Raw genomic sequence first — 13,650 nt, forward strand, 5'->3', positions numbered from 1 at the left:
CGCTCGCACACAAGCATGTGCGTAACCGCACTGTCACCCACAGGGCTTTTGGGCTTCTCAAAACAGTGAGGGGTTTATTTGTTACTTCCCCCCCGAATGAAGGGAGGAGAAAGATTTATAGTTCAGACAGAGCGAAAGAGAGAAAGAAAGCAAAGGGAGGAACGGAGTGGAAGGGAGAGGAGGGGAGGAATGGAGAGGAAGGGAGGAATGGAGAGGAAGGGAGGGGAGGAATGGAGAGGAGGGGAGGGGAGGAATGGAGAGGAGGGGAGGAATGGAGGGAAAACGGGTCACTGTTTGGCATCGATCGGTTCTTTGTATTGGCGCCACGTCATTGCAGGAAGACTTCAGCTCTGTGTAACAAACGCAGGCCGTTAAACCCATGTAGTTGTGACAATTTACGCTACATGTTGGCATTTACCCCGATATTAACTTGAAGCGATGTATTAGCATGCCAGTTGTCGGAAAATGAGCATAAGAAATGTGCTATCTCTCTCCACGGAACCGATAAGCCTCATTGAAATGTAAAACAATTATATGGCAGTGGCAGGCTTCCACGATGTCTTCCTTCTTTCCCTTTTGAAACATTTCTTCTTTCTTTTTGCGAGACAAAATGTGTCAACTGTCACGCCGTGAGATCACATTTAATGTGATCTGACAGCGGGGCAGTTGACGGCTGAAACGCCAGCTGCGTCTTCCGCCACTGCCTGTTCTATCTTACTTTGCATCGCCTGAACGGGAGCCGCTGTAATTCTATGTGACCTTACCTGTGGGTCCTTGCCCAGTCAACCCCGTCTTTGAAAACAAACTGTATATATCGCTGTCATCATCTGTGCTCCCGGCCAGTGTGTGGTTGGTCCATGGCCCCCGTATTCCTCAAAGCCTGTGACCTTGTGAGATGACGACTGTGTGGGCGATGCTAAATACTTGTCCGCAGCAACCTGGGTGACTTACAGTCCTAAGTATTTTATCGGACTGTGACCGAGCTCGAGCATTTATCTTTATCCACAGGCACGCACGCACATAAACGCACTCACATACTACATAAACGTGAGCACACGGTGAGACAGCTTTATGCATTGGTACAGAATGTGAAAGGCTTTCTAAGCAAGCGCTCAGTTTATGGCTCTTTCCTGATAAATCTCTTTCTCTCTTATACATGCACAAACACACTCTTCTACACGCACAGCAGTCTGTGTCCACGGATCTCGTGTCACCATCACTCACTGCTCCGCTACACACCGCCCTGCAGAGTTTTTACAACTCGCGAGGAAATAAAAATGGGAAGAGCTGACACGGAGGACAATGGAATAGAGCCATTTAGAGATCCGTCTGCTATCTCCTGCCCTTTGCTTCCATGTGGGCTCAAACTGAGCGGGCCTCTGTAAACATCCATGCATCTCGCAGGTCTGCTCGGCCCAGGGCCCAAATCAGGGCTCCAATTAAAATGATGGATGAACCCTCACCCCTCTGCCTTTTTCACATTGCGCTGTGTTTCACTCCCCCACTCCGTGTTCCCGCTGATCGTACCCTTTCGAGCAGAGCACGTGCATAGTTGCACACATACACACACATGCACACGCACACACACACACACGCGCGCACGCGCACAGCATCCAGGCACACAGTGCAGAACAGTAGGATTAGTCATAGGGTTTTAGCTGAGAACAACATGTGTGCAAAGGCGGCGTGCTCGTGCACTTGCTGCTTTTTCTTTCTTTTTATTTTTTTCAAAGGAGAAGGGTGGTCTCTCCTCATCTCTCTCCCTCCCTCGTTCTCTTCCTCCCCCCTGGTACATGCCTCTGGAATCCCTCTTGATCCGCTTAATGAGGGGCATATCGCCGGTGTAGCCGAGCGTGGCGAATAGCAGAGGAGAGGACTGAACCGTATAGATGGAGTGAGACGCAGTGGAGGAAAGAAGGGTCGGGAGAGGGAAAGAAGGCGCGAGATGGAGAGAGGGAAGGAGGGAGTAGATGGAGTGGAGGAGAGGAGAGAGGGAAGGAGGGAGTAGATGGAGTGGAGGAGAGAGGGAAGGAGGGAGTAGATGGAGTAGAGGAGAGGAGAGAGGGAAGGAGAGAGTTGATGGAGTGGAGGAGAGAGGGAAGGAGGGAGTGGAGGAGAGAGGGAAGGAGGGAGTAGATGGAGTGGAGGAGAGAGGGAAGGAGGGAGTAGATGGAGTGGAGGAGAGAGGGAAGGAGGGAGTAGATGGAGTAGAGGAGAGGAGAGAGGGAAGGAGGGAGTAGATGGAGTGGAGGAGAGAGGGAAGGAGGGAGTGGAGGAGAGAGGGAAGGAGGGAGTAGATGGAGTGGAGGAGAGAGGGAAGGAGGGAGTAGATGGAGTGGAGGAGAGAGGGAAGGAGGGAGTAGATGGAGTAGAGGAGAGGAGAGAGGGAAGGAGGGAGTAGATGGAGTGGAGGAGAGAGGGAAGGAGGGAGTAGATGGAGTGGAGGAGAGGAGAGAGGGAAGGAGGGAGTAGATGGAGTGGAGGAGAGGAGAGAGGGAAGGAGGGAGTAGATGGAGTGGAGGAGAGAGGGAAGGAGGGAGTAGATGGAGTGGAGGAGAGAGGGAAGGAGGGAGTAGATGGAGTAGAGGAGAGGAGAGAGGGAAGGAGAGAGTTGATGGAGTGGAGGAGAGAGGGAAGGAGGGAGTAGATGGAGTGGAGGAGAGGAGAGAGGGAAGGAGGGAGTAGATGGAGTGGAGGAGAGAGGGAAGGAGGGAGTAGATGGAGTGGAGGAGAGGAGAGAGGGAAGGAGGGAGTAGATGGAGTGGAGGAGAGGAGAGAGGGAAGGAGAGAGTTGATGGAGTGGAGGAGAGGAGAGAGGGAAGGAGGGAGTAGATGGAGTGGAGGAGAGAGGGAAGGAGGGAGTAGATGGAGTGGAGGAGAGAGGGAAGGAGGGAGTAGATGGAGTGGAGGAGAGAGGGAAGGAGGGATTAGATGGAGTGGAGGAGAGAGGGAAGGAGGGAGTAGATGGAGTGGAGGAGAGAGGGAAGGAGGGAGTAGATGGAGAGGAGAGAGGGAAGGAGGGAGTAGATGGAGTGGAGGAGAGAGGGAAGGAGGGAGTAGATGGAGTGGAGGAGAGAGGGAAGGAGGGAGTAGATGGAGTGGAGGAGAGAGGGAAGGAGGGAGTAGATGGAGTGGAGGAGAGAGGGAAGGAGAGAGTTGATGGAGTGGAGGAGAGGAGAGAGGGAAGGAGGGATTAGATGGAGTGGAGGAGAGAGGGAAGGAGGGAGTAGATGGAGTGGAGGAGAGAGGGAAGGAGGGAGTAGATGGAGGAGAGGAGAGAGGGAAGGAGGGAGTAGATGGAGTGGAGGAGAGAGGGAAGGAGGGAGTAGATGGAGTGGAGGAGAGAGGGAAGGAGGGAGTAGATGGAGTGGAGGAGAGAGGGAAGGAGGGAGTAGATGGAGTGGAGGAGAGGAGAGAGGGAAGGAGGGAGTAGATGGAGTGGAGGAGAGAGGGAAGGAGAGAGTTGATGGAGTGGAGGAGAGGAGAGAGGGAAGGAGGGAGTAGATGGAGTGGAGGAGAGAGGGAAGGAGGGAGTAGATGGAGTGGAGGAGAGAGGGAAGGAGGGAGTAGATGGAGTGGAGGAGAGGAGAGAGGGAAGGAGGGAGTAGATGGAGTGGAGGAGAGAGGGAAGGAGGGAGTAGATGGAGTGGAGGAGAGGAGAGAGGGAAGGAGGGAGTAGATGGAGTGGAGGAGAGGAGAGAGGGAAGGAGGGAGTAGATGGAGTGGAGGAGAGAGGGAAGGAGGGAGTAGATGGAGTGGAGGAGAGGAGAGAGGGAAGGAGGGAGTAGATGGAGTGGAGGAGAGGAGAGAGGGAAGGAGGGAGTAGATGGAGTGGAGGAGAGAGGGAAGGAGGGAGTAGATGGAGTGGAGGAGAGGGAAGGAGGGAGTAGATGGAGTGGAGGAGAGAGGGTGTGAGATGGAGAGAAGGAAAGGTTGATAGAGATAGAGCAGTGATTCTCAAAGTGGGGTCCTGGGACCCTTAGGGCTCCTTAAGGGGCGTTCCAAATCAAGCCTTACAGCTCTGTAACTCTGAGAGTATACACATGGAACATGTACACATATTTATGGGCGTCCTTGAAATTAAAAACGTTTGAGAACCACTGAGATAGCGGGGAGGGAAGGAAAGAGGGAGTTGGACGAGAGGATGAACAGGGAATGAGAGGCAGAGAGGGAACGAGAATGAAAAAGACAGAGAGACAGATAAAGATGGAGAGACAGAATGAAAAAGACAGAGAGACAGATAAAGATGGAGAGACAGAATGAAAAAGACAGAGAGAGACAGATAAAGATGGAGAAACAGAATGAAAAAGCCAGAGAGACAGATAAAGATGGAGAAACAGAATAAAAAAGACAGATAAAGATAGTGATCTGACGAGTAAGAAGGAAGGAGAGGCGATGAGACGGTGAGAGAGGATGAGAGAGAAGGAGTGATGAAACGTTCAGATCTCAACTCAAAGACTGGAGAATGCCAGTGAACAACGTGTGGTGTGAGGACGTCATAGATGTGTTCAGGGTCCTTGCCTCTGGGCCTGGTCTTGTGGGTCGTGTGGCTTAGTGACAGACTGGGGGAGAGGCTGTGCAACTTGCAGACGGCAAGCGAGGATATCTTGTTCTTTCATGTCGGGGTTGTGAGGGTTCCTGGCGTGCTGATTTGTGACTTATGATAAAATCACATTGCCAGGGATTACCACACAGCCCAGACCCAGCCTGCTGCCATGGCAACCAGGGGCCCTCACATTCACTCACGCACGCACATGCACACATACACCCCAGAAACGAAAACTAAAGAAGACATGATTACCTAAGCGAGTGTGTGTGTGTGTGTGTGTGTGTGTGTGTGTGTGTGTGTGTGTGTGTGTGTGTGTGTGTGTGTGTGTGTGTGTGTGTGTGTGTGTGTGTGTGTGTGTGTGTGTGTGTGTGTGTGTGTGTGTGTGTGTGTGTGTGTGTGTGTGTGTGTGTGTGTGTGTGTGTGTGAGAGGCCCACTTTGAGTGAAGTTGATGGTTTGGAAATATTGAACAGAATGTGGATGATGAATCACATGCCGTGTGTGTGTGAGAGAGAGAGAGAGAGAGAGATAGAATGCGTGCATGGTGTGTGCGTGCGTCTAGCCAGACTCTCTCCATGCAGGTACAGAGCTTAGCTGATTGGTGAACAGTGATTGATCTCCTCTGTGTTCACAGTGGCTAAGTTCTGCACCTGAGGAGAGCATGACCCACACAACCAAGAAGTCACATGAATGGATGAGGAGACTCTGGGTTCCAGCTAGCTCTGTCCTGCTGTAGAGGGAGTGTGTGTGTGTGTGTGTGCGTGCGTGTGCGTGTGCGCGTGCATATCCACGTGCGTGCATGCGAAAATGTGAACACTGTAGTCCTATTTTCCGCAGCCCTGTTATCTCGACAAATGTGCAGAATGTCCTCCATTTTTCTCTCTCTTCCCAAGTCATATTTGCCCCTCATCTCCACCCTTCTCCTCTCCTTCCCCTCAGTCTCCCTCTCCTCCACCCTTCTCCTCTCCTTCCCCCTCAGTCTCCCTCTCCTCCACCCTCGGCTCGGTGCGTCCGTCCGCGCCACTTCCTCTGTCTTCTCTCCCCTATCTCTCTCTCTTGCATCCCCCTTTGTTTTCTCTCCCCTCCTCCAGTCTGTCTCCTGCTTACCTTCACCCCACCATACCCCCCCCCCCACAAGACACACACACTGACTCTCACGCTGAAGTCTCCCGCTCAGAGACCCCCTGTTGCACGTCTGACATGTTGGCCGATGTTACTAATGAGTCTGTTGCTATATGCTCCCCTGCTTCTTCGCCTGCCTGATGCATACTTTCACTCTTTCACGTCACCGCAGTTGTGTTGAGAAAACCGTCTTGGTTTTGTAACGGTTTGCCGAATGCGTCAAAAAAAAATTACCAGTTGAAATTAACATAGTTTTCATAGTACGATTTATGCAGGTCGTACACTTTCTATATATCTATCTATCAACCGGTGGTTAGGTAGATCAATACCGGCTATTTTCACAATTTAAAAAATAATTAATTCATAATTAATATCGCGGAAAACATTGTAAATAATCGTGATATTGATCAGAAGTCCTATCGCCCCAGCCCCATGGTGTGGTAGTATAAAATAGAGTTCTCAAATTCTGCCCGAACCCGACCAGGCCCAACCCGACCCAACGTTTTCGGACCAGGCCGGGCCTAAAATATATGCTAATCAATAGGGCCGGGCTGGGCCGGGCCTCGGAGAGTTTCTGACCGTAGTTCCAATACTAATGAGGCCTGGGAGATCCAGGGGGCGCTGTGGCGCTGCTGACAGCTACGCCAACAGTGTCACCACCATCATCATCTTCATCATTATCATTATCTCCACCTAGCTCTCCATCAGTCCCTTGCTAGAGTCTCTCTATCACAGAACTCAGTGCAACATTGGGGCTCAGGGATTGCTTTGACAAAACACTGTCAGTGTAGACCAGTGGTTCCCAAAGTCGGGTCCGGGGACCCCTAGGGATCCTTGAGGGAGTTCCAGCTAAATGATAGTTTGGAACCAAATGGACCCTTATGTGTCTGTAACTCTAGAAGCAGAATACAGGGGGGCTTATATCAAATATATTTGCCAAATCAAAAACAAAAAATCTACAAGCTCACGATGTGTCGCAGCACGACACACATTGAGCATGTAGATCTTCTACTTTCACAGAATATTTGACCCAGAATGGCACTACAATTATTTTAAAACTTGAGTTACTAGTTGCTTTGTAGATTTAGATTATTATTAAAAAAAACATACATTTAAACTTTGGCTATAGCCAAAGTGTAGATCTGCTATTTTCAAATGATTTTTAGACAGTTGAAAACTTGAATTTTCATACATGATACCAATACTTTTGTGCTTTTACTCAAGTCAATTTTGAATTCCGGATTTCTACATTGCAGTATTGATACTCAAAAATGTGGAGTACTATTTCCAACACTGCAGAATGGGGACGCCACGGTGCAAGTGGCTAAACTTAGATTACATTATTTCATATAGATAATGGTAAACAAGAAACACCATTAAAGAAATACCTTCCCTCGCTCAATTATGGACAAACGCACCTGTCAGCCACCAGCCAAGCTGTCCACAGACTGCACAACACTGCATCATCTCGGACAGATTCCGCAATCAGGCACAACAGATGATTGACACTAACAAGGCTGTGGTACTGAAGCATAAAAAAAGGACTTGTCTGTAACCTCTGCAGTGACATTGAGTGGACTATACTATAGGGCATTGTATTATACTGCGTGTAGTTCCGCAGCTTTTACAGCTGCTTAATTGTAATGTTAAAGTCAGATGGTCTGAAATAATAGCTCCCTGGTCGAAAGTGACAGATGGTTGAGGCTGTGTTTTAAAATCAGTCATTTTAGACTTTTGGCATATCTGAACATTTGCAGTGAGGAGGTATTATGGTCTTCTATATTCATGGCGACAAAATGGCGACTAAGCGAGGACAGATGTGTGAATTAGAAATGAGGGCCATGTGGAGCCTGCCAGTTTGAGGGCCTATATTTAGGGACTGTTAAAAGAGTAATGACCATCAAAGGCCTGTAATAGAGAGGAATTACCATTACAGCCCATATCGAAAAGGTGATTTATTATACTCTAATGGGAGGGAAATGTGCCCAGCACATCAAAGGACAAAGCAACTTTGTATAAAAGACACCAAAAATAAACTCAGCCCATCACGCACGCTGCCCATAACGTTAAGTGTATTTTGAGGAACAGTTCCGGGATTTGAATTAAATTATTTGCTGGTAATGCTTTTGAATTCCAGGAGTTGTAATATTCATGCATTCTTCCAGTGTAATCGTCCAGTTTAATTTGGAAGATATTGTACTGTAGCTATTTTTGATTGCGTGACCAGTTGCTATAATTATCCTTTAGGCTTTGACTTACTTATATGGGACCAACATTGGATAAGGTCAGCCTAACAGTAGACCAAGATTCTTTCACTCTGCCCACCCAGCAGCAGCAGTCTGGCTGTCACACCCCTGTGGCACTGAGGCTTCCTCTCAGTCAGTCACACCGTTCATCAGCTGAAAAAGTTACCCAGCGGTCCCATCAACCCAACTAGTAACTACTGTACTACCCTAGTGTCCCTGTTCTTTGTGTCATAATAAGAGGCGAACATTCAGCATACTGTAGATAGCAGAACTACAAGCTCAGAGCGCGTTGCAGCTTGCATCGGACTATTTCCTGCAAATACGTGTGTAACATGGTTAGGCGTTATCAAGGTGTCCGTACACAGACTGATGTTTTTGTTGTTTGTTTTTTACATTGTACATTATTTTCATGTTGTTATACAAGACCCGATTACAGTTACAGTGTCAGTTTTCAGGGTTTCCTCAAAATATGTATGCTTTTGACTTACTATGGCCCTATGGGAGTAGTCCACTAGGACAGTGGTTGTCAAATGTTTTATTTTCATGGAACCCCATACTGTAACTCTGAGAGTGTATTCTCAGTTACAGACCTGTAAAGATAATTTATGGCTATAGCTCTTCATGTATTTCTGCAATATTATTGTCCAATCAATACTGTCCGTTGCAAAAAGATTATTTTGACAAAAATAATCCACCACAAGCAGGCATGGTGATGACCCCTGAACACGGTCAGTGTGTTCCATCCAGAACCATGGACCCTATTTTCGCCAGTGCCTTACCCCTTATCCCTAAACTTTGTTATACTATTTTGAAAAACATTTTAACAATGTTCAACTACCCGAACTACGTCGGGTTGTGTGCTTGTAGATTGGCTATTTGAACTATTAAAAAAAGATTTTCAAAATAGTAAATACCCTGTCCGATAACTTGGCGATCATGGCGAAGAGGTATTCAGAGACAGAGAGAAGACTTGGGCTCGGCCTCCTGTGCCTACTGAGCTGATAAACAGTCCTACAAACCACTGGCTCAGTTCAGCAGGAACAGGAGTTCAGTCTACTCACCAGCGGAACCACGCACGGGCATGCGCATGCACACACACACACACACACACACACGCACGCACACATGCACACGCACACGCACACACACACACACAGACACACAGACACACAGTGGGCTAGTACAAGACATCCACAATGTGTGTCATGTATTACACAAGCTGCTCTTAATCTGGACATTAGTCAAGTCATCTTTTTTTTAATCCATGGTATATCCCAGTTTTCGCAAGTGCAAATTGGCCTTTAATGGGTACTAGATCTCAAGTGGCCAATTTACGTGATTAAATTCCTTTGCAGGAATATGAAGATTCAGTGCACTGCTAGATAAGCGCTTACTCCTGTGATTATTAGTCAACTTAGCATTAGTCAAGTACAGTTTTACTACTAAACTGCATATCCATTTCCCCACCCCTGGCTTTGGAACAGCTGTGCAATATAATAAAAACCTGGTCCTCCTTTCATACAGTAAATACACAATTTGATGTTGATGATTTGACAGTACAGTATATCAGAGTACACTGTATAATCATGTACAGTGTCTACGCCAAACTCACAGAGTAATGAACACACTGCATCTAAAAAAATGTTCCTTTTGTTTGAAGAGAATGTGTTAATTAATTCTTCATTCACTCTACTATTATTGTCTTTCATGCTTTCTTTGTTGCCCAGGATTCTTACTTTTTTTCCCCAAGAAACATTTTTCTTCTCAGCTGTTGTGCCCACAGTACACCAGTTCTTCACAATCACTATCAAGCTCAAGTATACCTATTCTTACTCATTTGAAAAGGACTCTGTTTTTAACCCACAACCACTTACAGTACATGTGAGGCAGAAGTACAGTACACTATTCTCTTTCATGCATTCACTTTGCCACTGACAGGGGATGGTGTGTTTAATGCACTGACATGTAACCTTGTATACTGAGAAAACCATCAGACCCTGTAATTTAACTTGTGTATTTGTGTCAACCTTTCCAACGACAAATACCGATGAGCTACATGAGCACTAGAGTGAGATTTTGTCTTTAATAGTATTACACTTTCACTACTATGCCATTAAGGCTTGAGAACTGTTGTACCCGGGCAACATAATAATTGTCACCATTTGATTCAATCAGTGAAGTTGGAAAGTTTGTGATGTTAGCAAAAGATTTACTTTTGGGCTTTTATGCCTTTATTGATAGCAGGACAGTAGACTGACAGGAAATGGAGAGAGATGGGAGTGACACACAGCTAAGGTCATCGGGATCGGGATTCTAACCCTGCTGGCATTGCAGCCTGGGATGACCACCACGCCAGCAGCACGGTCACCAAGAAACATGTTAACCTGGTGTCCCTATTTTGGCCATTCATTTGTTTTTTTATGTTGAAAACGAGCAGATCTACAACCTTACAATGCATTGTGATGGGCTGTGTTGAGATCTTGCAGATTGCGCATTTTTAACTTAACTTCTCTGTGCTAACAAGCCATTCAAACAGGGCAGGGATTGTTTACTGCTGTACACCTTTATGTATTATGTTTTTCTTACTTATTAATATTAAAATCTATAAGTAATTGTTCACAAAGAAAGAAACAACAAAACAAAGCGTAAGCAAGTGATGGGAGTGAAGATTTCATTTTCTTTGTCCTGTTCTGTATGCTGAGAATTAAATGAAGACTCTGACTTGTTTTCACAGGCTGCCGTTGAAGAGGGCAACAGTAATATGTGGAGGAACACCAGCCATTACCTCCACTTGGAAGAACCCATTGGTTATCCAATGCATGTTTCAATGTCAACTTTCCCTGAGGATATAATGCTGTAAGCTTGTGTCAATCATCTGAGCTGGAAAGTACTTTGAGGGCACGTACCTCTGCTGTGTTTCAACATCAAACAACTTTATACAATCCCACTAGGGGCAATTTGTTTCTTGCTTTCAGTGGTGGAAGAAATAAAAGTGTAAAATATACTTAAACAGTAGAGCATTAAGCAACTAGTCGACTATTCAACTAGTCTACTAGTAAATCCACTAATTGACCTTGTTGGTACTAGTTGACATACTTTTTTGACAGATTGTTGAAATTAAAATCGATGCACCCCTAATTCTTGTAATGTTGTTATGACTGGCTGAGTGAAGAGAGGAGACAGATTCTCTCTCTCTCTCTCTCTCTCACTCACTCACTCACTCACTTTGCTATCCACACTTTTCCTGGGCTGTGTGTGCTCCAGTTCCTGTCGATTTGATCCAATGAAAGCCAATGAAACTGGTCAGATGACCAATGATATCCAATGAAATCAACAGGAACTGGAGCACACACAGCCCAGGAAAAGTGTGGATAGAGATGCTGGGCTGTGAGCATCAGGCTTCTTCTGGCTGTAGCCTTTGTATGTTTAATTTTAGATCGTATCATTTTAGATTCTAAAAACAGAATCTAAAAACGCTCTTTGTAGATCTATTTTTTAAATAATCGTGAACATTTGTGAAAATCTTTGAAGGCATATTTTTAAAGCGAACATTTTTAACTCAGATCTTTGCTTCTGGGGGGTCCCTGGAACAAATCATTTTGAGATGGGGGGGTCGGCGGCTTTGATCACCACTGATATAGCAACATGGGATTTTCAGAAAACTTAATGGGTTACTGTAGACAATGTAACATGTATTACGAAATAAAAATGGTTAATTGTTATTGTCTTGGTCTATTTTTGTCATAGCAGTGCATCATAGGGAATCTCAGTAGAAACCTTAGAGTTAATGTGGTGTACACCACAAATCCCGTAACTGGACGCTCAGATTATTTTATTTTCTACAATAATATTAGGTGATCATCTATATTGTAATATATCATACTATAATTCTAACAATGTCTGTCTGTCAGAAACACAGCCGTATCTCCTCATTGCCTGCACCAATCACTTTTCACACAGGCATTGACCATATGAATATGGAGGTCTTAACGAAGCCCTTTTTTCGATTTGACACATTAATGATTAATAATGAATTTATTAGTGAATTAAAAACGCAACGGGCGTAGTACACCCCACGGCCACAAGGGGGGGGGGCAAATATCTCACAACGGGTAAGGGCTAGTATCTATAATATATCATCTTCTATCATATTAAACATGGTGCAGTGATTAAGATACAGGCTTTGGTTCAAACTCCTCAAGGACATCGCACTGAAGAGCACACAATATAGCAGCATTAGCATGAACCATGGTCGTGCAGTGCTAAAGATAGAGGGCTAAAAAATCCGATAAGGACATTTTGTTCAATGATAATGGGGGAGGGGTTAGGGGTGGCCGGGTGGGGGTGATATTGTGATGTCAAAGGCTTTCAGCTTTCAGGAAGAAACCAAAAATACACAGTGAAGACATATTTCAATATTCTAACCACACTTGGGGGTCATACAAAACAGAAAAAGCACAAAAATCACGGCACTCCATCTTTAAGAAGTAGGTTCTTGGTTAAAACCCAATAAGGACAATCTTTCCAATTGTTACCTGGTGCTTGTACATCTAATCTGTCACTGAAGAGTGTACAAGGGAAAAGTTTTAGAATAAACAACGGTGGTTTTAACAATGGTTAAAATACAGGCCTTGCAAAGATTGTTGTTTCAGTACCGGGACGGACATTCTTCCAGGTTTTACCTGTGACTATGAATCATTCACCGAAGACAACAGATAAACCAGATGACCTGTCTGTGGTGCTCTTCGTAATCAGTAAGTTTCACCATGTGTGTCCACAGTAAGCTGAAGTATAAAAAGTGAATGGAGTTTCTAGGTGAACGTGATCTTTTGATGTGCCAAAATCTGCCATTGAACCCTATTATAATTTTCTCAAATTTGAAAGTGTGTCATAGTTTCTAAAACTATGTCACATTTCAAACATGTCCACCATAAGATGAACATTTTAAAGTTTGAATGGGGTTTAAAGTGTAAGAATGTAGGACTAGTAGCGTGCCAAAGTTTGTGATAATGCTATTGACAATGCATTAGGCAGGAATTTTTCATGGTTTTTGACGATAAAAGGAAATGATGAATATCATCAACAAATCATTCTCTAAAACATACTCTAAACAATAAAGCCAGGGTGTGGGGAAAATAACACAGGACACTTATAACACTTAACCCATTCTGGGCGGGAACTGTACACTATGTACACTGTACAGTATTAATTTATTTTTAAAATGTGATAAGTTTTTCAGAAAAATACTATAATATGTCATTTCTCATGATTTTCTTTTTTTTATCGTGGAAATGCTACTACTACTAGTCCTACATACTTACACGTAGAAACCCCATTCAAGCCTATTTAGGTTCAGCTTACGGTGGACATGTTTGCCTGAAAAGGAATCTTTGAAATGTTTCATAGTTTTAGAAATATAGTGCTTTCAAATTTATAATGGGGCTCAATGGCAGGTTATGGCACGTCAAAAAATCACTTTCACCTAGAAGCACCATTCAGACGTTTTATAATTCAGCTTACTGAGGAGACACATGCTGGAACCTTTTACTTTTAAATGTTTTGTAGTTTCTGAGTTATTTAACTTAAACGCCCAATGCATTCTCTATGGCAATATCGCAAAATTTGGCATGCTACTAGTCCTACATACTTACACATAGAAACCCCATTCAGACCTATTAGATTCATCTTATGGTGGACATGTTTGCCTGAAAAGGAATCTTTGAAATGTTTCATAG

General features: G+C 45.1%; 1 protein-coding gene across 1 annotated transcript in view; it reads left to right on the forward strand.

Moving 5' to 3' along the window:
• Positions 1-11,631, forward strand: part of aopep (aminopeptidase O (putative)) — a gene marked incomplete at its 5' end in the record, with an annotated part of 103,559 nt that extends 91,928 nt beyond the window's left edge. The window contains one exon of the mRNA XM_083783336.1: positions 10,650-11,631. The remainder of the gene's footprint in view (positions 1-10,649) is intronic.
• Between the last annotated feature and the right edge of the window lie 2,019 nt (positions 11,632-13,650).

This window comes from Protomyctophum parallelum (assembly GCF_964188405.1).
Source record: "Protomyctophum parallelum genome assembly, chromosome: 15".
Taxonomy (NCBI): Eukaryota; Metazoa; Chordata; class Actinopteri; order Myctophiformes; family Myctophidae; genus Protomyctophum; species Protomyctophum parallelum.